We start from the raw sequence: 24,271 nt of genomic DNA, 5'->3' as shown, positions 1-24,271 counted from the left end.
GTTGTGCCAATGAGCCTATTGAGATGTTCTTTATCCACAGGAACAGAAAGTAGATTGGTCACTGCCTAGGGCCTGGGGGATTATGGACAGTGACTGTGAGTGGGTACAAGGTTTCTTTTTTGGGATGATGAAAATGTTCTACAATGCATTGAGGTGGTGGCTGCACAACTCTGTGACTACACTAAAAAGCCACTGAGTTGCACACTTTAAATGGATGAATTATATGGTATGTGAATTATATCTCAATAAAACTGTTCTTAAAAAGAAATCTTTATGCTTTAGGTTCAAAGGCTACATTGATAAAAAAAAATCTGGAAGGAGTCAAAGAGGGACAAGACCTCTTACTGAAGGTGAAAGAAGAACAAAAAGTAATTCTGAAGGAAATGTTACTGTAACACAAACTGGTAGAAGATTAGAGATTGTGGATATTATTTTATTCTGTGCTTTATATCTGATTCTAAGTGTTGAAAACTGGCTCTATTAAGTGTTCATGTCTAGTTCCTATCTTTATCCTTTTATGCATTTTGTTAATTCCTATAGATAAAATGTGATTTATGGTTCTTAGTCTTACAGATAAAAATGTTCCAAGTTCTGTCATTGCTTTGAGTTCTCTCCAGGGTTCAGCCTCTTCTCCACTGTCCATTCTAGGATGCCTAGCCCACTAGGAGCTGCTCTTATCTGGTAGTGTCACTATTGGACTTTAGTGACCTAAGAGTTTACATATCACTTCCTTCTGTTATAATACTTGTGGAGAGTTCTCCAAGCTGAGAATTTCAGGACAGTTTCCCTACAGGGAGTTTACCAATAAATCCATAAGAATCACATGATAGCCTAACAGCTCCTTTTCTGCAGTGAAGACATATGTACCCCCAGGGGTATTATATGTTTCCAGATGGTCAGAAGTCTTCTTAGTGGTTGTTATTATCCAAAACGTATTAAGTGAAAAAAAGCAAAGTATAGAAGGATGTGTATAGTATGCTATTATTTGTATTTAAGAAAAGTGGGGATAAAAATATATGTTTGGGGGCTCCTGGGTGGCTCAGTTGGCTGAAGATCTCACTCTTGATTTTCGCTCAGGTCATGATCTCAGGGTTGTGAAATCCAGCTCCGAGTTGTGCTCCACTCTGAGCATGGATCCTCCTTAAGGTTCTCTTTCTTCTTCTCCCTCTGCCTCTTCCCCTGCTCACACTTTTCCTCTTTCCCTACCTCCTTCTCTCCTTCTCAAAGAAAAAATAGATGTATTTTCATAACATATCCCTAGAAGACATTGATGGGATGGCTGACTCAGCTTGGTACCGAGGAGAAGGGGCAGATTCAAGATCTTCCACTCTATACCTTTTTGTATCTTTTGAGTTTTGAACCATATAATTACATTGACTATTTATGGAGGAATACGAGTTAAAATAAAAACAAAATCCTTCTCAGGTGGTTAATCAAACTTGATACTTAGGCTGGCCCTGGATAATTTACTCTTTTCCCTGATTTCTCCTCACTTAGATCTTCCCTCTTCATGCCCTCCGTGTCTGATCATTTGGCTGCAACAGACAGGTTGCAACACACCCCTCCTTCTGCGAGCGTATTAGAATCCCTACTCGGGGTTGAGGTGGCATTTCTAAACTATCTCTTGTGACTGACTGCCGTCCTTAGGCCCGACCTAGAGGTTCTCAAACTTGAGCCTGCATCAGATTGATGTAGAGGGCTTGTTAAAACGCTGGTTGCTGGGCCTCATCCTCAGTGTTTCTGATTCAGCCAGTCTGTGGAACTGCAGAACTTTCTAGCAAGTTCCCAGGTGATGCTGGTCAGGGACCACACTTTGGGAACCAGTGCTCCGGACTAAAATAGTTTCTCCTGCAACGTGATGTCCAGTTTTGGTGTCCCAGCTGTGTCCTCATTTAGACATATGAAGAAATAAAAAACAGGAGAGATCTGTCCCTTTCCTGGGGACAGACCACATCTGCCAGGTGTGCCTGTAGCTCACCACTATCCAGCTGTCTGTGTAGCCAGTGGTGCCTCTCAGGCTCTAGCCCCTTCACCACCAGTAGGACTGACGTTGTCAGAAGCCTGCATCCCCCTCATCTGGACTCACCAGAGCTGACATTCCTGCAGCCATTGCTGTCAGCTCTCTATGAAGACGTTATTGGTATTTAAGAACAGGTTTTACAAGAGTCATGCTAGTTTCTGACTCACCTTCCAGTGCTTCTCAACAGAGGCAGTATTAGAATTTTAGATGAGACAATTCTTTTCTTTTAAAAAAGAAAAGATTTTATTTATTTAAGACAGAGTGAGAGAGTGAGCAGCAGCAGGAGAGGGAGAAGCAGACTCCTCACTGAGCAGGGAGCCCCATGCAGGGCTTGATCCCAGAACCCTGGCATCACTACCTGAGCTGAAGGCAGACCCCTAACCTCCCAAGCTAGCCAGGCGCCCGAACAGTTCTTTATAATGAGAATTGTGTTTAATGTGGGATATTCAGCATCCTTTCCCCCTTTCCCTGTCCGTGGTCCTTATGGAACTAGTAATCCCACCACACATCCCGGTGCTCCCCTCCTCCAGCCTTCCCCTGTCCACTTTCCCTGTGACTGGGACGAGAGGAGCACAGCTTTCTCCTGAAAAACACCATGTCTTGCATTAAGTTATCAGACCCCTTACCAAACCACGCTGCTTTAGCTCCCAGTGAAAATCCTAAGTCACGTTTTAATATTTTCCTTGCTTTCATTAAATGTTGATATTAAAAAGTGGCTGAATCATGAATATTTCTTTCTGAAAGCCACCCGGGGGGAATTATCCATCATGATGCTCAGTCCCCTCTCCGTAGAGAAACGCACCAGAGGGCCCCTGTTTCCTGGTGAAGTAGCCTTGCGTCCTTGCAAGGAGAATTACGCGACCTATTCTGTTTCCTACTTTTTTTTTTCGGTCACGAATGTCAGGGAACTCAGAGACAGATGTAATGCTTGATAGGGTTGCAAAATTAGTATAGAAAACCATTTTGCATACATTCTCAGCTTTTATACAGTTTTAACTTTTAAATAATCAGTAGCTTAATTTTGCATCTTCTTCCGAGTGACTTCAGTTCCTTTTAGAAGCAGTCCTTGGTACAGGTTGAGTTGTGAAGGATTATAGCCCAGAGTGGCCTACTCAGCTGTGCACACGAGTCCCATGGCAGAGCAGCCAGGCCCCTGGGGACACAGGACAGGGTCATGGGCCTGAGGCTCAGGAAGAGCAGCAGGCCTGGAGGCCTCTCTTGCTGGCAGCAAGTGAAAAGGTCCCTGGTGAGAGGGAGGTCCAGGCGTGCCCAAGCTGGGAGTGGAGTAAGGGACAAGGAACAAAGAGCCACAGGTATCCCTGAGCCCTCCCCGAGATGGGGGAGTCATTGAGGTGAGTGTCAGCAGGGGGCCTGAGCTGGCTGGACTGCCTGGCCTCGCCCACGAGCACAGAAACCATTACTTAGAGGATACACCATCCTGACGGGGCTCCCACGTGGTTCTGTGGCCGAACAGATCTCCAGGAGCAGCAGGTGCAGATGGGGCCGTGACTGTGGGATCAGCTTTCGCCAGAGCTCCTTGTCCAGGGGGAAAGACATCTGTCTGCAGGACTGTAGCAGGGCGGGCATTCCACCTCTCAGGGCCCACCGCTTGCTCCGTGGCCTCCCTCACCCCTGCCAGGGCCTCTCCCCCCACCCTGTGAGCCCACCCCAGTTCCACCCTCCTTAGTTCTTTGGCATCTGTCCTCTCTGCAGGAAAGAAGCACCTGGTTCTTGTCCTCCTGGTAACCATTATTCCTGAACTCTAAACCCCTGACCTCCTACACACGGTAATAAAATCACCTGTTGTCCTGAGGACGTTTCCACGGTTCCACACAGCCTCTGGGAGCGATGTGCTCCTCCCAGCCGCTCCCGCTCCCTTGTGCACGCCTGTCCCTGAATCGGCTTTCCTCTCCTCCTTCCCACCAGGCACCGGCCAGGCGGTTCCCAGTAGGCCGCCCCTGCTGCAGTGCGGAGCACCAGCCCTGGCCAAGGGCTCCCGGAGCCCGCAGGGAGACAGACCTCTGAGACGTCCTGCCGTGTGCTCACCATCCAGTTGCCACAACAAACAGCAGAGGAGACGTTGCTGAGTGGGCAGGGTTTAAAGTGTGCTGTTGACCGTTCCTCCTCAGCCCACCCTGAGGACGTGGCGGAGAGGGTGACGGGGTGGCCAGGAGAGACCAGCGCCCACGAGGTGAGCTGACACCTGGCCGGGTGCCCAGACAGGTGGGAGTGAAGTCAGCACGCCTTAGTGTTATCTGTTGACCTTGGCTTACCTGGTCTGCATTCTAGAACTGGTGAAGTCGGTGGGAACGGTCACTGAGCCAGCCAGGAAACAAGATTAAGTATCTGCTGGGTGCTCTGGCCTCTGCTGGGAACTGTCCACACTGCCAAGCTGGTAGTCCGTCCTTCCAAACTGTCCCAAAACGCCTTTCTCCTGCTGCTCCGGGAGGCTGCTCTGGTCAACTGCATTTGGTTTTGATTTTTCCTTTGACTCTCTGGTTCCTTGCAAGCAGCCATCACTGGGATTGGAGTACGGGTTGAATTCTGTGTTAGCTGTGGGACCAAGCTATTCCAGGTCCTGACCAAGAGCCCCCACCAGCCCTGCTTCACAGGCACAGTCATCGACACGTCGTCACATCGTCCCATTGAGAGCGGGTGTAGAGTGAGGCTGCCTCACAAAGACGGTGCCTCCGTGGGTGGCTGTATGATGGTCAGTGTTCTCAATAGTATTTCTTTTTTAAAGATTTTATTTATTTATTCATGAGAGACACAGAGAGAGAGAGGCAGAGACACAGGCAGAGGGAGAAGCAGGCTCCATGCAGGGAGCCCGACACGGGACTCGATCCCGGGACTCCAGGATCACGCCCTGGGCTGAAGGCAGGTGCTAAACTGCTGAGCCACTCAGGGATCCCCCCCTTTTTTAAAGATTTTATTTATTTATTTATTTATTTGAGAGAGAGAATGTAAGAGAGAGAGAGAGGGAACATGAGCAGGAGGGAGGGGCAGAGGGAGAGGGAGAAGCAGATGCCCCTGCTGAGCAGCGAGCCCTACTTGGGGCTCGATTCCAGGACCCTGGGATCATGCCTTGAACTGAAGGCAGATGCTTAACCTGCTGAGCCACCAGGCACCCCTCTCAATTACATTTCAAAAGTCTGCGTGATCTTTTGGGATTTCCTATGTGAAATTTCAGCGTGGGGGGTCCATTGCTTTCTGTAGCTTTGGCTAGTGACCAAGATGGGTTTTCTTTTGTCACCCTCCGCCCTCTCCAGCATCAGCCTGGGAGAGATCTGTCCACTCTCACTGTGAGGAGGCTGCTGGGGCCCCAACCAATTCAGTGAAGCAAAGAAAGTGAGAAGGAGGGAGGAGAAAGAGGAATCAGTGAAAAGAAGCATAGCCTACGATTTTATAACACTGATTACTTCCCCCCATGGTTCTAAGGCTGCTTTGAAGTATATGGTGCCATCACTGAAGTTAGAGAATACCTTCTTAGACTGCTTTGGCAGACAAAACGAAGTATGAGTGTTCTGGCCTTCTGTTAAAAAAAAAAAATAGATCCTGTAATTTTAAAGGAATTTGTGAAAAGTGACTATGAGGTTGGACTCTAAAGTGGCAGATAAAAGGAGAAAGCAGTGTCCTACTGCTGCCTGAAAGAAAATACAGAACGTGTGGCTGGGATGGGGGGCCATTATTTTGGGATTCAGGGGAGGCTGGATCAAAGTGACCACTGTGTATGTATGAGCGTGGCCCCCTTGAGAGGCAGAGCCTTAAGGCGCTCTGACATTGCGAGGCAGCAGAAGCAGGAGATCAAAGAATGGAAAAATTAATGCAAGCACTTTATTTTAAAGCCAGGGTTGCCTTGGTTAACATCGGGGTGAAGATAAGAGCCGCTGGTGCTGAGGGGTGGGCCATGCAGGGAGCCCTTTCTGTAGAGTTTCCAATTTTATGCTCATGACAGAGAAATTTGCAAGGAGACGAGGAGGGGAGTCCAAGTTTCATTGTAAAACCTGGAGCGAACAGGACTGCAGAACTCATCCAGCACTGCTTTCTCTGCACGGATGAGGGAAGGGGGCCTCTAGAGCAGAGAGGAAGTGATGCACCTGGTCCTTGCAGAGTCAGGCCAGAACTTGGTGCCCTCGTCCTGGGTCCCCTAGGATCCGAGCTAATGGGTCGCTCACAGATCATTCAGGCACCTTTAGCAAGATACAAACATTGCTTGATAGATTCTCAAAAGGGCAAGTAATCTTTAGTTTCATCCATACATTTTTTTCAGAGATGCCTGTGGAAAATCTCCTCTGAATTCCATACCCTTAATGATGATGCTCCTTCTGCTTTTTGATAAAATTACTTTGAACAATGAACTGTGATGCCACGTTGCATCAAATTATATTCACCTAGGCTTCATTGTGAGTCGTCTTTTCTAATGAAAGCACATGTATTTTAGAAAGCTTTATGTTGCTTGACATGTAACTTGTAATTAAGTATTGGGTTTCATCTTATTTCTTTAAAAGTTGGGCATTAGGGCCTTGGTTAATATTGTAACCATCACTTATACTAATGTTTCTATGAGAAATTTGATCCCCTTCCCAAGAAAAGAACATAATCCCTGTCAATGTGGTGAACGTTGATTTGATTAATGTACCAGACACGACATTTGTTCATTTATCATGTAGTCCTTGGTGGTGAGGGAGGCAAAGTCCTTGCTCTCAGGTAGTTTTCCTTCTAGTGAGAGAGGAGGACAGTAATATCTGGCAACGATTTTAAAGTGCAATGAAGAAAAGTAGTGCAGGGTAAGGGGATGGAGGGATTAGGGCAGAGAATTATTTTACATAGGATCGCCAAGTAGGCAGGAAGGCCTCTTTGTGGAGGTGAGATGGGAGCAGAGGACATAGTGAAGTGAGTGAGTGAGTTTTCAGATCTGGAGGAGCAACTCTATTCAAGGCAGAGAAACTGGCCATTGCTAAGGCCTCAAGGCAGGAGTGAACTTGATGTGGTCGGAGTAACAGCAGACAGGCCAGCTAGCTCTAGAGAGGAGGGTGAGGCACAGCATGATAGCAGGTGAGCTTGCAGCAATAGGCAGGGCTGGGTGAGGTAAGGCCTTACAGGCCGTGGTAGGGCGTTTGGATTTGAGTCCATGGGTAATGGGTCCATTGGAGGGCGCTGAATGGGGGAGTATCACGATCTAACTGCTGAGTGGAGAATCGACTAACTGTAGGGAAGGAGTGTGGAACCAGGGAGGTAGTTATACTGCTGCAGGGGTCTAAGGACATGATGCTGGTGGCTCGGATGGCTGGTGGCATAGGGGTGCGAGGCGTGATCAGAATGAAGGTAGAACCAGTGAGAATTGCTGATGGATTGGATGGAGAGAGAGGGAGGGTGGGGGTGGCTCCTGTGCTTGAGTATTTGGGTGGATGACGGAGCCTTTGGCCCAGGTGGGAAATGCTGCAGGAGGAGCACATTTGGCTGGAGAAAGGTGGGAGATCCTGTTACATCTTGTTACATAAACCATTGGGGATGTGGAGTAGGCAGTTGGATATAGAACTCTGGAGGTTGGCAGAGAGGTTGGGACAGGAGGTAGGTTTGGGAATCTCTGACCTTCCAATGCATGTAAACCTGTGGGACTGGATGATCCCTGAGGAATGAGCAGGCCCATCACTTAGAGACCAGGAAGAGGGGGAAGGAGGAAAGAGAGGAGTGTACAGCCGCGCGCTCCCGCCCCCCATCCAGAGAGAAGAGAGTGTCTCCAGATGGAGTGGTGACTGACTGCGCCAGTACAGCTGAGAGCATTAAATACATTATCAGGCTGGAAATAGTGTCCTCAGGATGACTGCCTGGGTTCTTATGTGCCTGTGGGCCTTATCTTCCCCCGTTAGACTGTGAACTCACCAAAGCCAGGGATTATTTCAGTATTCTCCTGCTTGTACTTGGAGCCACTTAAAGCTGTGGCTGAACTGCCTACTGAGGGGTCACTTCCTTGTGGAAGCTGCTTGCAGAGTTGTTCATCACTGGGGCAGTGGGGACAGTGTTGATGAGGAAGGTGCAGGACCAGTCCCACACCCTGGGCAAAGAGGCTAGTGATGTTCCAACCCTGAGTAGAATGAGTTGGGTAGAAAAGGAGAAGACAAATGGGAAGAGCAGAAAGGAAAACAGAGGAGTATCAGATTCCTGATTTTGGGAACTATCAACCTCTTAAATGTAAGCATATAGCTGAGGAAGAGAGGCCCTGAAGAATCAGGAGCTCTTTGGCCATGGATTGCTGTAGCAGTTGGATTCCTTACCTGCTGTCTCTGCAAAGTATATATGATCCTTGCCATGGCTAAGAAGGATGGAGGAGGCCCTCATGACTTCCAATGGGACCTGTATCTGGGAAAGAATTCTTTGGTGATGCTCTGGGACAGTCTTGGCCTCTTCTCTTGACTGGGTTCCATTGTTCTGTGTCTGTGGGGGGGGGGGGGGGGTAACTGGGCCTGAAAGTCTGGCCATCTCTGACTGAGAGTAGTGTCCGTGGTGGAATAGCCTCGGAGATCCCCAAGGGCTGGGCACACTAGGAGTTAATCTGCATAGGGAGAAATATGAGCTTTCTGGCCATCAGGAGTCTGGGATAAGATCTGGACCCTGTCCCGTCTCTTGTCTCATACACAGACATAGCAAAATCAGAGGACCCATAGGACCATAGGAAAGCATAGGAATAGTTTGTGGTTGGGCTGTGTTGAGAGCTTTGAAGAGATGAGAGGCCGTCTTGATGAGACAGGACCAGAAGTTGAGAGCTCTCGACAACATAAAGGAGACCCTGCTTGTGGGATGAGGGTAGATCATTGGCCCTGCAGAGGTTAAGGTGGTAATAAGCCTGCAAGTCAAGGGTCCATTCCCTGGAGCTATCCTGGGAACCTAAGTACTCAGTTTTTCCAGACAATCCTGATCACGGAGTCTGATAAAGCTCAAGCGTGCTGCTAAAATTATGTTAAGATAAAAGCTCTTTTTATTCATTAAATATCCATTAAAACCATCACAGATTATTTTTCAAAGGAAAGAAAACTATGCTACAATCCTGCAAATAACTTATGACCAGATGTTGACATCTTGGGACACCCTGTCATGCCTAAAAATATTGTAAGAAATCTTTAAACAGTAATATCTAAAAATACCCCCCCCCCCCAATTAAGAAGAGGAATAAGGGGAAAGCATTGTAGTTCAAGAGATTTATTGGTGTGTATTTTTGAAAAATACTTTCAAAAATGAAAGTATTTTTGAAAAGAATACTAAGCCATAACTTAATACCAGATTCTGAGACCTAGGTGTACCCAGTTTTGTAGTGGAGAGGGAGGGTAATTACAAAATGCAAGAAAGTACCCAAGAGAAAAAGTTATAAAAACCACTGTAGCTTATGGGGCGGGGCGCTTGGATGTTGTAGTCGATTAAGCACCTGATTCTTGGTTTCAGCTCAGATCATGATTTCAGGGTAAAAATCCCTGGTGGCTTAGCTGAATGGCCAATGGAAAGCTGGAAAGTGCATGAATCCTTGATGTGAACAAGTGGTGCAAGGAGCAGGGGGTAGAGATCACATCCCGTTAATTCATGGAGTCTGGGGAGGTTTGAAACCACTGACAGCTTCCACATCTACCAGCCTCCCGCTAAGCTGCCTGTGATGAGCTGAAATTGTATTGCACAACAGTATCCCCGACTGTGTTCTTTTCTTAGTGCCTGAGGTGGGTCTGGAGCACGTTCAGGGCGGGATCTCCACCTCCGTGCCCCACCGTACAGCGGCCTGCTCAGACCGTGGCTTGCTCTGGTTACAGCTATAGCAGCTCTAAGCCAGATTTCCCACGTGGACGTCAGTGGTGTTCTTACCTTCCGAACCATGCCAGCTGGCATCCTGCTGAGCTCCAGCCGTGCCATATCCCTCAGGTCAAGCATCCTCACCTCTTTGGTGGTGAGGTGGTTCCTGAGAGGCCCACTTAGTGTTCTCAGGAGAGGCCGACGAGGGAGTGACGGGCATCCTGGGCTGGTGGTAGGACTTGTGCTTCTCTTGCCCACAAGTGGAATGAAGGCAAGAAGCTGGTCAGTACGTTTTATGGAACACAAACCCAGTATCTGATACTGCGGATGAGAATCTAGATTTAGGAGGGTGTACCTGGTGGGGTGGGGGGAGGATATACCACGGTCTGTGCATCTCGGACAAGGGAACTTGAAAGGGAGAGGTTTGTGTTCAAGAGATGTCTCCCTCCAAGCCCCCCAAAGTCTCAGAAGGACCTCAAATAAATGGAACTTTAGGTTAAAATCAAGAAGGTGAAAATCAACATGAATAGATAAGGAAATAAGTAAGAAAAATATCCTTCACTTAAAATTGTTTTTAAAAAGAAATAATATAAACCTGGACAAAATGTGGTGGGGTTGATGATAGTTTAAGATAAAGACTACAGGGAGAGTGTATTTTGCTACTTCTTCTCTAGGTTATGGTTAATAACTGTGGAGGGTCTGAGCTTTCACTTGCTTGCAAGCTCTTGAGTTAGCCTCCCATGGTTTCGTGGCTCCTGGCTGAAGACAGGCCTGTGGGTTAGGGACCAAGGACTTTTTGATTCACAGTGATAACAGTGACCTGGGTATCAGTATTTTCTCACACTGGTTCTTTGAGCCCCAATCCCCATAGGGTGACGGTGGAGAGAAATCCTGAGCTGAGGGAACTCAAATCTTGTATAATGGACAGTAGGTGCACCCGTGCTTTGCTCCAAAGGGAGACCCCGTCTCTCTCATTCATGATACAGATACCCTTGAAAAGACAGTCTAGAACAAAGGCAGTCCATGCTTCCACTTGCAAGGTGTGCAGAACTGGGAGAGACCCACGGAGAATGGCGCCCACCTGCCACCTCAGCAGTAGAAAGGGAGAGGCAGCTAATGTTCTTGCCTCCTCGTTAGGGCCCAGGCAGTGACCAGGAGACCTAGTCCCTTACCTCGTCAAAGCTCAGCGGAGGTGGTTCTTTGCTCTACCAGTAAGGAGGCTGGAGAGTAATGGGACTGGAATCTCCAGCCACAGGGTATGTGTAGATGCTACCTACTTCCTGTGTGCTGAGCATTGTGCTAAAAAGTAGCCCGAGCTTAGTCAGATGTTTGTTTATTAGTTCACAGCTCTAAGAGCCCTCGTGAACTGACTGACGTTGTTCTCGTAACGCAGATTATCAGGCGTGCGGGACACTGAGGCACAGTGAGTGCTGGGGCTGGGATTCAGGCTGCGAGCTTAGCCGCTCTCCTCCTGTGCTCTTTCTCCAGCCCTCGGGGTCACGCCAGGGGAGTCCTGGTGAAAACAGTGTGTGCCCTGAGGATGTGGAAGAGAGTTTGGAAACCATGCCTGGTAGGAATAGTGGAAGGACCAGGACGCCTGGGTGACTCAGTGGTTGGGCGCCTGCCTTTGGCTCAGGTCATGATCCCAGGATCCAGGATTCATGATCCCAGGATCCAGGATTGAGTCCCTCATCGGGCTCCCTGCATGGAGCCTGCTCCTCCCTCTGCCTGTGTCTCTGCCTCTCTCTCTCACTCTGTGTCTCTCATGAATAAATAAATAAATCTTAAAAAAAAAAAAAGGAATAGTGGAAGAACCAAGTGTGTCCTTCTGCAGAAGGATAAGTGGTGACTGTCATCAACTATTTGTAGACCTGTCTTATGGCAGACTGGAGTTTACCCTGCGTGACCCCAGGGGGCAGAATGGGGTCCAGGTAAGGGGAGGCATATCACAGCTCAGCCCATGGTGGAATGGGCTGCTTCTGAGTGTGGGAACTTCTTCTTGCAGGATTTTCTGGGAGATTGCCTTTTGGGATGCCCTGGCTTGGATCTGTCCATGGCCCCTCAGGAAGCACCTCCGTTCTATTCTCTATAGGAGCTAAGTGATGGAGGAGGAAGGTTCTAATGAGGTGCTCTAGACCTTTCCTCAGAGAGCAGACCCTGCTGAATACAGTGACCCAAATTCCCTCCACTGACATCCCTTCTTCTCCCCTTTCTGAGAATTCTGTACTGTCGGACATGCCCAGAGGGGATTCCTATGTGGATGAGGCTGTGTCCTAACTGGGGAATCCAGTCCACCCCCAGGGGCTGGAGAGTCTGGCTCAGCTGCAAGTCTGCTCTGTCTCATGGAGGGACCCAGCAAAATCTTGGCTCAGTCCTGCCTCTAACTCTGATGGCTTTGGTTCCATCCTTCTCCCAGCCTGAATCACCCGCCTCCCGGCTTGGCCAGGCCCTAGCAAGAGTCCACACACACATACCAGGCCCGCTGTTGCCCAGTTAAGGACAGAACAGGATTTCTATACTGGGTGGGAGGTTGAATTAAAAGATCCCTGTGGTCTCTTAAATGTATCTGTGGTTCTGTGATTCACCGTTTCCTTGTCAATAGCCCATGCTTTAAAAAGCAAGTGGGAACAAGTGTTTAGATCCAGTGCTACTCTGTTAGGACTTGGCTGTCACCCCATGGTCACTCCCTTCTTGGCTTGGGCAGCTCCACTCCTAGGCGAAGCAGGTATGGTCCAGATGCAGATCCAGGGAGGAATTTGGGAAGATGGTGAGGAGTGGGTGGTGGCAACTGGTTTAATGGCATCTGTTCCACTCAGCCAGAAATGCCTTCTTTTGGAAGCTAAAGACTTCCTCAACATGGTCTCAATTAGCCTGTGTATATTTTTAAAATAATTACATTTTCATCAAAGGGTTTTAGAGAGAGATGTTTAGCCCAGTGTAAAGGGCATGATCAGGTCTGATCCTGAAATGATGTCTCTGCTATTCCAGATGTCAGGAGTAACTAAAAATATACTCATAAATTGGAGGAATTCTTGGTTTATTGGACTCATCTATTTTCTCTCTTAACCTCCCTCCAGAAAGTGAGAGGGGGAAGCAGTAAGCCAAAAATCTTTAATTATCCAGTCTGCTGACATTATTTTATCTGCACCACTGATATTAAATCTGCACAGCATTCCATTTCAGTCACTTGCAGAGCTAAGAGTAACCTCCACAAACATGGGCCTTTGTCTCTGGGCTCGCTTGTGGCCAGCGATCTGTTTCCTACCCTTCCCCACCCTCCCTCAGACTTCTTAAATTCCAAAGCTTTCTGTGGCACCGGAAATGATCTGTCTGTGGAATGTCCATACTTTGGGAAAGTCCCTGAACTGTGTATCAGAATTCTGCTTCCCCCAACTCATCTTGGCCATTTGTGGTTGGGTCTTGGCATGCACCCACCATTGGAGAGACCCGGGTTTGGCAGGAGCATTTTGTCATGTTTCTATTATTGACATAAATGAAATTTTACCAGTTCCTATCATTGACATCCGTGGAGAAGGAAGAGAAAGTCCGGCTAGTTTTTTGGTTTTTTTGGTTTTTTTTTTCATCTTTCTTATACAAATTTGATTTTCCCTGTTACATCCTTAACTTCTGTGACCAAACGCATCTTCGATTTCAGTTTGGTTTCCCGGGTTGTGACCTTTTCACCTACTGTAATGTTGACACAATCAACTGGTTTAGCGCCCAAACGATGCCACTGTCACTGCTACAGCCCGGTCGCTTTTCTGGAAGGCTTATCCTATGGCCAGCGCTTGCTGAGGGCTTGCATCCTCGCAGCTTCTTGAGGCAAGTACCATTGCCATCCTCTCCATTTCCTAAGTGAGGACCCAGAGGTGAAAGAGTTTGCTGAGGGTCCTGCAGCAGAGCGGGGATTGGAAGGCAGGCAGCTGGCTGACTTCACGCCCCCTCCGTCCCGCCTGTGGGCCCTCGGCTCTGCACGCACCCAGCGTCCCCACTAGCCCTCCAGGAAGTGTTCCTGTCTTTCTGAAGTCCTGTCCTCAGCAAATGTTTAATGAGCACGGACTGTTCAGCAAGAACTCTCTGCATGGGGGTACAGAGATCTATAAACCCGAGCTCCCTGGCGCCCCACACACTGTGGCCGTGGACACGAAGCCTGGCAGTCCGAGCCGGTGCTCTGCTGAGCAGGGGCCGTGTTTCCTGTCTGCCTACCCATGGGGGCTCTCCCCTGGGCCCATATTGCTTGTGGCGAGCCCCCACAGATTTCCCTGACCAGGGCCAATGTTGTGTCGGGACCAGCCCTTGTGGTTCTTATTACGGTTGCAAGACACAACTCAAGAGCAACCATCAGGGCACTTAGAAAGGACAAGATTTATTACTTACTCACCCCCTAGAGGGTACACGGCATGCCTGGGGCCACAGAACAAGGTCATGGGGGGAGAGAGAGTTGTCCTCATGTTCTGCTTTTCTTGGGGCCCAAGGTGGGGGCCTAGGGCTTCACAGGGTCACTCTTTATTGCTGTGTTTAAAACATAAGAGCAGGAATTAAAGTGTGGGAAGGAGAAAGCCAGTGGTCAAAGGCCCAGTTGTGTAAGCCAACCACAGCTCTCTAAAAAGGGAACCTTCTGGGTGGGGCGACTTGGCTCGTCATCTAGTCCTGTAGCTAGCTGATTGTTTGAGATGGATGTCTTTGAAGTGGATGCCCGAGCAATCAGAAGCTTAACGACAGGCACTTACATTACAGGCAGAAAAGCTGACCATCCAAGTGCTTTGGTGAAGGGTGCCTTTGTTGTGTTCACCACAGTCTCCAGGATCCGTAATAGCACCTGGCAGATAGAGCTCTCAAGCTCTCAAAAAGTATGTGGTGAGTGAACGAACTGCCAGTGCAACAAAGCCATGGACATTTTACAAATAAATGAGAGAATATGTTGATGACCACAAAGTATGAAGGACGTGAACTGAGATTGAAGCGTCTGTTAAACTACGCACGCTGGGTGTATGGAAAACCCGGCGCCATCCTCAGTTTTGTGTTTTGTCACAGATTTGTGGGAACTTGGTCCTGGACGGGTGCTCGTGTCTTAGACCCCTGCTAGCAAGGGCTCCAAGTAGTGGGGACTTTTGAGATTCGAGCAGGATGCAGCTGCAGGAAAACGACTACCCATGGCAATCCAGGGCTCCCCCACTGGCAACATTATATAGGACGGGGCAGTAGGCCTGATGGTTTGCTCGATAACAACTGTTGTTTTGAACTTCATGACTCCTTGGAGTTGGATCTTCTCCTGCCTTGCTCAACACTTGCCTCACTTCCCAAGCCTTGCCTAACTTGGTTGGGTATCTAAGTGCACATCCCTCCAAACTGTGCAGGAATCCTTGGACCTGGCCCCTGCCTAAGCCCTGGCACCAGTTCAAGGAGCTCAAGCTCAAACTGGAGCTGAGGAATGAGAGAATATTTGGGGGGGGGGGGGGGCACGAGTCAGCATAGGTAGCAGGCTGACATGAATCAAGGGGACCCAGATTTATGAGCCATAAGGAGGTTCATGCACTTGACCCAGTAATTGGAATTCGTAAAATATGTCTTGGGGAAATAATCCAGAATGAAGGAAAAGTTGTGTTCATGAAACTGTGACTTGTGACGTCATCTGTTTTAGTGAGACTGGAAGCAACCTAAATGGTAAACAACAGGGGCATGATTGAGTAAATTATGGTTCATCCACTTGGCAGCATATTGCACAGTCACTAAAAATGAGACTTATAGGGACACCTGGATGCTCTTTTAACTCTTCAGTTAAGACAGAAGGGGAAAGAAGAGCATGGCCTCACTTAAGAGAGGGAGAGAGCGAGCTCTGCTTTGGAGGCCAGGCTATACCTACTTGACAGGAACCTTCAGAGGTCAGCCGAGAGAGGACACCTGAGCAAGCGGGTGCTCGTTGCAAATCCCAGCTTCCCAGAGTGGTCTGGGGGGAGAACCCGACCTTTTCATGGGGGAGAAAGTACCATCGTGAAGGCTTAAACTGGAACAGTGTTAAACAAGACAGCTCTGCTCTTTCCCTCATTGCATTTTATCTATGCCACAGGGACCAGGTGCCATCAATAGTGAAGTTCAGTTTTTCTCTTGGGCCCAAAAACCAAGCAGGACAAGGCCGCTAGAGAACACGCCCACTGGACACGCCCACTGGTGGGCGTGAGGCAGAGCAGAGTTGATGGCAAGAGTTCTTTGGTATAATGTCCCGAATCGCCCCGTAGTAGACCCTGGGCCTTGGGAACTGCTTTCTCCAAGAAAAGTGTCATATTGGGTAATGCTAAAACACCAAACTAAGAGCAAAAACATTCTCTGCATGAAACATTAATGATAAAAGCTCCAGGTGACAGCATTTTTAAAAACATTTTATTTTATTTTTTAAAGATTTTATTTATTTATTCATGGGAGACAGAGAGAGAGAGAGAGAGAGAGAGAGAGGCAGAGACACAGGCAGAGGGAGAAGCAGGCTCCATGCAGGGAGCCCGACGTGGGACTCGATCCCGGGTCTCCAGGATCAGGCCCTGGGCTGAAGGCGGCGCCCTGGGTGTCTTACGGTTGCAAGGCACCCAATGCCCTGGGTGACAGCATTTTGTTAAATGTTACACAACTGTTAGAAATGGAGGTTAGCAGTTAGATGTGCATTGTTAACTTAATACATGTGTTTGGTGTGGACATGCACACGAGGAGCTCCGTTTTAGGCCTAACCAACCAAATCTGGAGAGGCCTAGCTGGTTGGCTGCTGTGCCCACTGGATAGAAGCTTACCTAAGTTGCCTAGAAGAAAATGGTCTAATAAGTAGAATGGCCATTTGCAGTGATGGCAGGCAGCGTACTTCTCTTTAGAGTCCTGTGTCAATCTTGTTCCAATGGGGGAGAAAACATTTAACGCCCCACAGATGCTGGGGCCGTGTCTCCCTCTACGCCGGTGCTGGGAAACACACTGCGGCTTTTGTGTTGGCTGAGTGTCCCACACCGGATGGAGAATTGCTCGGTTCAGGAGTGGAAAACCACGAAGGGCTTTAGGGCCTGTGAGCAGGCCAATGCTCCACTGGCTGTTTTATTTCTAACCCTACCTTCCTGGCTTCTGTGGTTCTATTGTCCTCTGTTAATCTGGCCTCTCCAGTCAGGTTCCAAGTCCTCCATCCTCAAAGTCTGTGTTCTCCCAGCTAATGCGGGGTGGTGGCCCATTGATCTTCCTGTTGGCTGGCACTTCCTTCTCTGGCTGCTGATGGGACCTCCTGTGGGGAAAGGCTTTTCCCTCTGCATGTGAGTTGTCTCCATTTCCGAGAGAGGATTGGGAGGGACAGATGCCCTCTCCTCCCCACTGAGAGCCAGGTGAGTCGACACCTCTGAGCAGAGGTTCCCCTCTCCAGGAGGTCAGTCCCAGTTTGCTGTGTTCCTGCTGACACACTGCCGGTCCAAACCTGAGATCGAGGTTCAGAGAGGCCCCGGGCTCAGCAGATCCCAGCTCCAGACCCAGAGGATGCCCCATCCACCTGTGGTGCTCAAGGACTGCAGATTGAACCCTTCACCCACAGAGTGGCCACTTCAGTGAGGAAGGGGTGGGGAGGGCAGTCAGGGTGTGAGGGAGGGAGATCATGGAGGCAAATGGAGGCCACTGGCAGGATGAGGTCAGAAGGAAGGGATGTGTTTTCAGTCTTCCTGCAGCACTTACGTTATTATATGGGGAGGATGTAGTGTCTAGCACGCTCTGATTAACCTCTTACCTTATTTACAGTTGTAGTCATCGTCGTAGGTGTCCAGAAACACGTAGTGGTGGATATGTGGACAGACTGTGTGTTTTGACCCTAAACTGGGGTTCTTCTCTGCGGGGAGCACAAACTCGATGAACCTGGCTCGATTGGCCCAGATGACCAACATGTGGCCTCGATAACATAAACGTTCTAAGTAGTGAAGAGGGAGTTGCATCGTGTCAGCATGCTTTTGTCCAGCCGTGGAATTGGCTTTGTAGACAAACATCCATGACCTTGAGGTTGGGATCTGGAAGATTCTTATAGACGTGAACCACAGGAATGAATGAACTTCTGGAATTTCCTTGCTGAGAGGAGTGTGCGTGTTTGTGGCTGTGGCTTTTGGCTACCGTGTATACGTTCTCCTTCCTGGTGTACAAGACTTACCTAATTACAAGCAGACTAGCTGGTCACTTCAGAGCCAGAAGTGACTGGTGATTGTCACACAAGCTCCCTTACCATGCTCATCCAGGTCCCCAAGGAGAGGTTAAGGGTAGCTTGTCTGAGCTGCTGTCTGCAGACCAGAGTGTGTGAGGGCCCCCGCAGGTGCTTGGGCTCACAGAGCCAGACGGGATGTGCACATCGGATTAGAAATGATGTACATCTGTATAAACAGATAACACACATCCAGGAGAGATGCTAGAGGTCTTCTCGCACTTTCCCAGGGGTCACTGTTAGCTGATCCTGTCCCTGAAATTTGGTGGCTCTAGCCTTAAGCCAGCCCTTCCCTCGGGGCCTGGATTTTCTTATCTACAGACTGAGAAGGTGAGCAAATGTCCCCTTGTGTCTGTGATTGTGAGTCATCTCCTGGCAGAGCCAGGACAAGACACCAAGACCTTGGACTCCAACCCCTCCCAGATCCTCCCCGTGGCATCTCTAACAGTGTGACGCTGTTACCAAGGGTCTGAACCTTGGAGCCACAGACCCAGGTTTAAAGCCAGCTGATAAGAAATAGCTGTTACTGTGAGTTCTGTGACCTTGGAGCCATTGCTCAACTTCTGAGTCTTCAAAATGAAAATAATACCTATTACACGGAGTTGTTTTGAAAGTAGAAGTTAGGTAACAACCCTCGCTATGGTAGCTGGCTCCCAGGAAGCATTGGATGGTGGGCTATTTCTGTTTGTAACAGGGATATTTGTGATCATGGTCCTCTCATTTGTTTGGACCTGAGGCTTCTGTTTTATGTGAAACAGAAGGGTTGGATTGGACCGGTGCTTCTCCAACTTTCTGACTTTGCCATCCCCAAGGGAAGTGGAGAAAGAACATGTGCTCAGGGATAGGGGCTTGGGGCGTAGTAGCCTGAAGCAGCTTGTGGAAAGCATCACATTTCTTTGAAGTCCTACATTTATTTGTAAGTCCCTTAGTTGTCATTTAATGCAATAATGTGCATGTGCTGGGGTTTTTAAAAAGATTTTATTTATTTATTTATTTATTTATTTATTTATTTATTTATTTGAGAGAGACAGAGTATGAGTGGGGAGAGAGGGGCAGAAGTAGAGGGAGAATCCCAAGTAGACTCCTTGCTGAGCAGCTCTCCCCACCCTGCCCAACTCAGGGGTTTAATCCCATGACCCTGAGATCATAACCCGAGCTGAAAGCAAGAATGGATGCTTAGCCAATGGAGCCACCCATGTCCCAGAATGTGTTGGGTTTATTTATTTATTTATTTATTTATTTATTTATTTATTTATTTGAACATGTTGCTTTTAATAGAAAAATGCTTCCTCCAGATCTTTGAGTACAGTTGATGTTCTGGGATGAGATGGCCTCAAGTGTCCCCAGAAGGCACACAGAAGTGCCCCTGTGGGGATGGAGGTGGGATTGCATTGTTTCTAAGCTCCTACTCAGCAGCATCCCAGGTTCCTAGGGTAAGTGGTACCCAAGAACCTGGAAGGAACCTCGGAGGGCAGGCTCTCGGTGCCCTTGCTCCTAGTGGGACTGGACAGTGTTGGGTAGGGGTGGAAGCAACAGAAGGGGGGAGAAGATGCAGCCTCTGCAAGTGAAGGCCAAGGAAGGCTGGAAGAGCAGGGCTGTGTCTGAGCCTGCCTTTTGGCCCATGGGCTGATAAACCTGGCTGGGTTGGGTTGGCAGCCCTCCACCACCCCAGGTAAGTTCCAGGAAACACTAAGCCATTGTTTCTCTTCTGCAGCTGGAAGCTGTCCTGGGGATGGGCCCTCATATCATGGGAGGGTGGGCGAGGGCAAGGGGTGAACTGCATGTGGCAACATAGGACTTGTCATTCTGCCAAGGTATGCTCCTCCTGGCAGTTCTGATGCAGCACCCAAAGCCAAGGTCTGGGGCCGTGCCCAGCCAATGGGAGGGGAGTGGAAGGGAGCCTGGAAATGAGCGGCAGGCTTTGGGGCAGAGCCTGTGAAGGGGAAGAGGGAGCATCTGTGGGAGGGGGGCAGATCTACTGATGTATACAGGGGCCTGCTTACATTTGCTAGAGATTACCTAGTATGCATGGGCTCTCAGGCATTAGGGATTGAAATGAAGTCACCCATTTCTTTAGGACAAATATAAGGGGCTTTCCCTGGACAAGGGATTAACTACATTAGTCAAATTTGTACCCATCAGATAGCATTCCAATAAATCTAAGAGAATATCACCAAAGCTGCCACAGTGGAAATTTCCTTTTGGGCATTGTATTTATTATAATAATAGGATTCAACGTATCTTGATGAATTCTTCTTGAGCATGTTACTAAATAGAGCTAGGATTTGGAGTTCAGAAGGATTGGCTTCCAGTTTCGCTTTATTAGCTCTATGACTTCAGACAAGTCACTTGGTCTTAGAGCCTCAGAGTTCCCATCAATAAATGGAGTCACAACATATCTCAATATATATTGTGAAGTTGAGGTGAGATCTGGGTTGGGAAAGCATTGTGTAAGTTGTCAGTAGCTTAATGTTAATCTTAAATAAAAACCCTTTTGGCAGCATTAAGTGAAGAGCATCGCCATCCTCTACACACTCCACAACCTGGTCTCAGTCAGTTGAAAGACTGTAACTCTCTCAGCTTCTCTTGACTCAAACTGTTCTTTGTGACTCAAGAAGATCCCCTTTTCAGGTGAGTTTTGTTGCTTTTAGGCATGCATTATCATCCCCCTGCTTTGAGTTCAGCTTCTATCACAGGGCTCACCTGCCTCGATGGGCCTGGGCCATGCTGTAGGGACTCAGAGGCCCCTGCATCCATCTTTTTGAAGATACATTGGTCCACTCTGGGCCCCAGTTTCTTCATCTGTAAAATAAAGGAAAGGCGGTTCGACTAGATGACTTAGGTCCCCTTGCAACCCTCAGTGTTCTATGATCTAGCCATATTCCAGAGTGCTTATAGTAAGCCAGAGGTGGGGAGGGAGGGAGTGATGCATATTGTCTGGCCAGTGACAACTGATAAAAACAAGTCAACATTCAGACATGAAGGAGTAATCTGATCTTTGCAATAGGGCAGTATTTAGATAAATTAGAACATCTAAGTGAAATGTGATACCTCTTATTCTCCATAATAATTGACTATTTTATCAATTGGTAAATAATGATCAATTATTTGATAATTATCAACTATTTATATTTGAGGGAGGGATTGCTGTGTGCCAGGGGATGTTAGAAGTTGCTTTGCATGTTACAGTTACAATATATTGGCTCTTCCAAGTATTTGCTCTGTGTTAGATACTTGAAGTTGCTCTAATCTCCGCAGAGCGCCACAAAACAGATTTACAGAGAAATTAAGGTTTAATGAGATTAAGTAAACCATGCAAGGTCATTCAGCTGCTAAGTGGCAGAGGCAGGGTCAAGTCTAGGCGTTTTTTTTTTTAAGTTTTATTTATTCATGAGAGACACAGAAAGAGGCAGAGACCCAGGCAGAGGGAGAAGCAGGCTCCTCCCAACGGAGCCTGATGCAGGACTCGATCCCGGGACCCAGGGATCATGACCTGAGCCAAAGGTAGACACTCAACCACTGAGCCACCCAGGCATTTTTGACCACAAAGCCTGGGATGGGACCCCTTCCTCAAAGTCCATTGGCTGGCTGTCACCACCTGGCTTGCTCTTGAATTGCCGACTTGTTGTTGCTCTTGTCCTAGGACGGGTGGTTACCCCAGCTGTGTTTTTGATGCAGTTCTGGGCTTGACCCCCGAGGAGGAATTGGTCCTTTCTCTCCAGCCAAGGCAGCCAGCCTGAAAACTGCATGGGCAAAACCTAGCTGGATTTAGTGCTTTCGCTCCTGGCATGCTGGAGACACCCAGCCTTGGCTCCCTCCTCGTGCTTCTCTCGCACCTGCCCTCTTGTCTGAGCGCTAGTCAAGGGTGGAAGGTGCACTAGAAATCCGGAACAGTTTGCCAGGCCTCTGGCTTCAGCCAGGGGATTCAGATCGTGTTGGTGGGAGTAATCAGAAACCAGCTGCAAACTTGAATTTCAAATCGGGGCCCCTGGGAGCTGACACATCAGGTTGGCTCGTGCCTCATTTTACTCTGCTGTGTCACATGGGAGAGGATTTGCAAGAGAAGCGTCCCAAGGCCTCTGGGTAAGGGAAGCCTGAGTGAAGCACACACACGCTAGAGCCAGATGGGTGACAGCACTGCCCCGGGCCCCAGGAGGCCCAGCCGTGGCTTGTGGCTGCAGAGTCTTGAGATCCTGCCTTGGTTCTTACCAGCCCTCTGCACCTCCACAGGCCCTCCTGGCGGCAGCGCTTCCTGCTGCCCCATCCTTGGGGGATACTCCTTGGGGGACACTCCAGCCCAACCTGAGGCTCTCACACGGAAGGGCAGGGCTCCCACAAAGGGATCCTCCTCATCCTGTCTCCTCGCATCAGTCTCCCCTCAGATCAGACTGATGCTAGTCCAACCACAGAGCAATTTTCCCAGAAGAAACAGGCCAGAAACAGGCTGGCATCTCCCCTGAACTGTGTGCAGTGGAGCCTCAGCAGCCGTGTCCAGCAGCCAGGCCTGGGTGACCTCTGCTCATCCCTCTTGTACGTCTGTGTTCTTAGAGCAGCCCAAGGTCGTCCACGCCTGTCCCTTCAGAGCATTGCCACACTCCAGCCGCCTGCACAAGGCAGAGGGGTGCTTTATTTTTTTTATTATTTTATTTATTTATTTATTTTTTTAGAGGGGTGCTTTAGGGCTGGCTAGGGAAGAAGGGATGAAGCACACCAGTGTGGAGCTAGAGAGACTGTTCAGAGCCCCCGCTGGGGCAGAGAGTGGTCAGCAGCCTCGCGAGGCTCACTTCCGTTCTGGGCTTTCTCTTCCAGAGCTTTCCTGGGCTTCTCTGAAGAGCAGACTGTGGCACAGAGGGGTGACCTTTCCTTTACTCCCCCTCCCTCTCCTTTCTAGATCTTCCTTCATCCCTCTGACACTGGCGCTGGATATTGGCTGAACTGGGGCAGGGGGCGGGAGAAGAATAAAGTAGTAGAAAGAAAAGGAACATGTTCCATTTACTTTATGAGCGAATGATACTGCCCAACACTCTGCCCCGTTAATTTTGCTGTTAATATTCTCCATTCTAAGGGATTAAATGAGGTAAGTCGCCTTAAGTACGCGCCCACCAAAGAGTAGCTATTATTGGTTCTCTCTTTTTCTCCTTTTTACCTTGGGCGTCCCCCCTCAGCGTTTGCCCCAGATTCTCTCTGGACAGACTTCATCCAATCAGAGGCTCCGCTTGGGAGCTGGCCAGAGACTGCGAAGCTGGAATAATGGCAAGAATAGTGGCCGTCCTTAGTCCTGACCCCGTCTCTGTCCTCATGGCAGATGCTGGCGTCTCTCAGGTGTGCCCACCTGGTTCGGCTGCCCAGCCTGTGAAGCCCTGCGTGGTGGCTGGGAACAGAAGTTTCTTTCCTCCCCTCCTGGTGTCCTGCATCAGGTTCCTGCTGTGGGCTTGGCTCTCTCTGCCAAGCCTTTCCCACCTGCCCAGGTGTCCTATGTCGTGCTGGTGGCAGTCCTAGAGACATAGGTGGACTAGGGCAGGAAGTGTCTGGAGAGGCCCATCCATCAGGAGAGAAGGGCAATGACTTCCTTAAGATCGCACAGCTGGTTACGGTGCAGCCCCAGTGAGTACCAGGGTTGCTGAGTGTCTCTCAGATGTCCCTTCACCCCCCCACCCGGTTTCTCCTGTGGCCTCCTCCGTGGCCAAGGCTGCTTCCATCCTCTGAGCTTCTGAAAGATCTTGAAACAACAACGAGGATGTTAACCACAGCAGCTGCCGCAGGTTGAGCACTTATTCTCTGCCAGAGACTGGGCTGGGGCTGCTTTTCTTCCACATTGCTGACCCCCGTGGCAGCGTGCAGGTGACAGGGTGTTAGCAGGAGCCCTGTTTGTAGATGAGTCACCTAAGACGCGCAGAGGTTTTCACTTGCCTCAGGCCACACAGTGGAGCGGCAGAGAATGCGGCGTCTGACTGTTGAGCGGTCTGTTCCCGTCCACGGGGCATCCCGGGGATGGACACCCTGAGTACTGTTCCTGTTCCCCGAAGTGCTTTTCTGGGCTCCCACGGACACAGGGTGGTAGGGCCTGACCCCTCTACGTGAGTATTGCAGTGCTCATCTCGTGGAGTTTAAAAAACTGGGCACAGTTGGTATGACTTAACAGGGAGAAGGGGATGGTTGGATCAACACACTTGTGACCTCAAACTTGCTCCTGTAGCAATAAGACCTGATAACAAAATGAATGAACATTTAGGATCGTTGCTGGATTGTGATGGAAATGTGTTTTTGCTAATTTACTAATA

General features: G+C 49.0%; 1 protein-coding gene across 3 annotated transcripts in view; it reads left to right on the top strand.

The window, feature by feature from the left end:
* MYLK (myosin light chain kinase) overlaps nucleotides 1-24,271 on the top strand; it is a 268,280-nt gene that overhangs the window by 60,613 nt on the left and 183,396 nt on the right. For all 3 annotated transcript variants that reach the window (XM_072725225.1, XM_072725216.1, XM_072725226.1), the window contains exon 3: nucleotides 3,947-4,211. The gene's annotated coding sequence lies outside the window, so the exon portion shown is untranslated. The remainder of the gene's footprint in view (nucleotides 1-3,946; nucleotides 4,212-24,271) is intronic.

Source organism: Vulpes vulpes, chromosome 1, assembly GCF_048418805.1.
Source record: "Vulpes vulpes isolate BD-2025 chromosome 1, VulVul3, whole genome shotgun sequence".
NCBI lineage: Eukaryota > Metazoa > Chordata > Mammalia > Carnivora > Canidae > Vulpes > Vulpes vulpes.
Note: the sequence above shows the minus strand (reverse complement) of the source record. Positions and strands in the feature narration are given on the sequence as shown.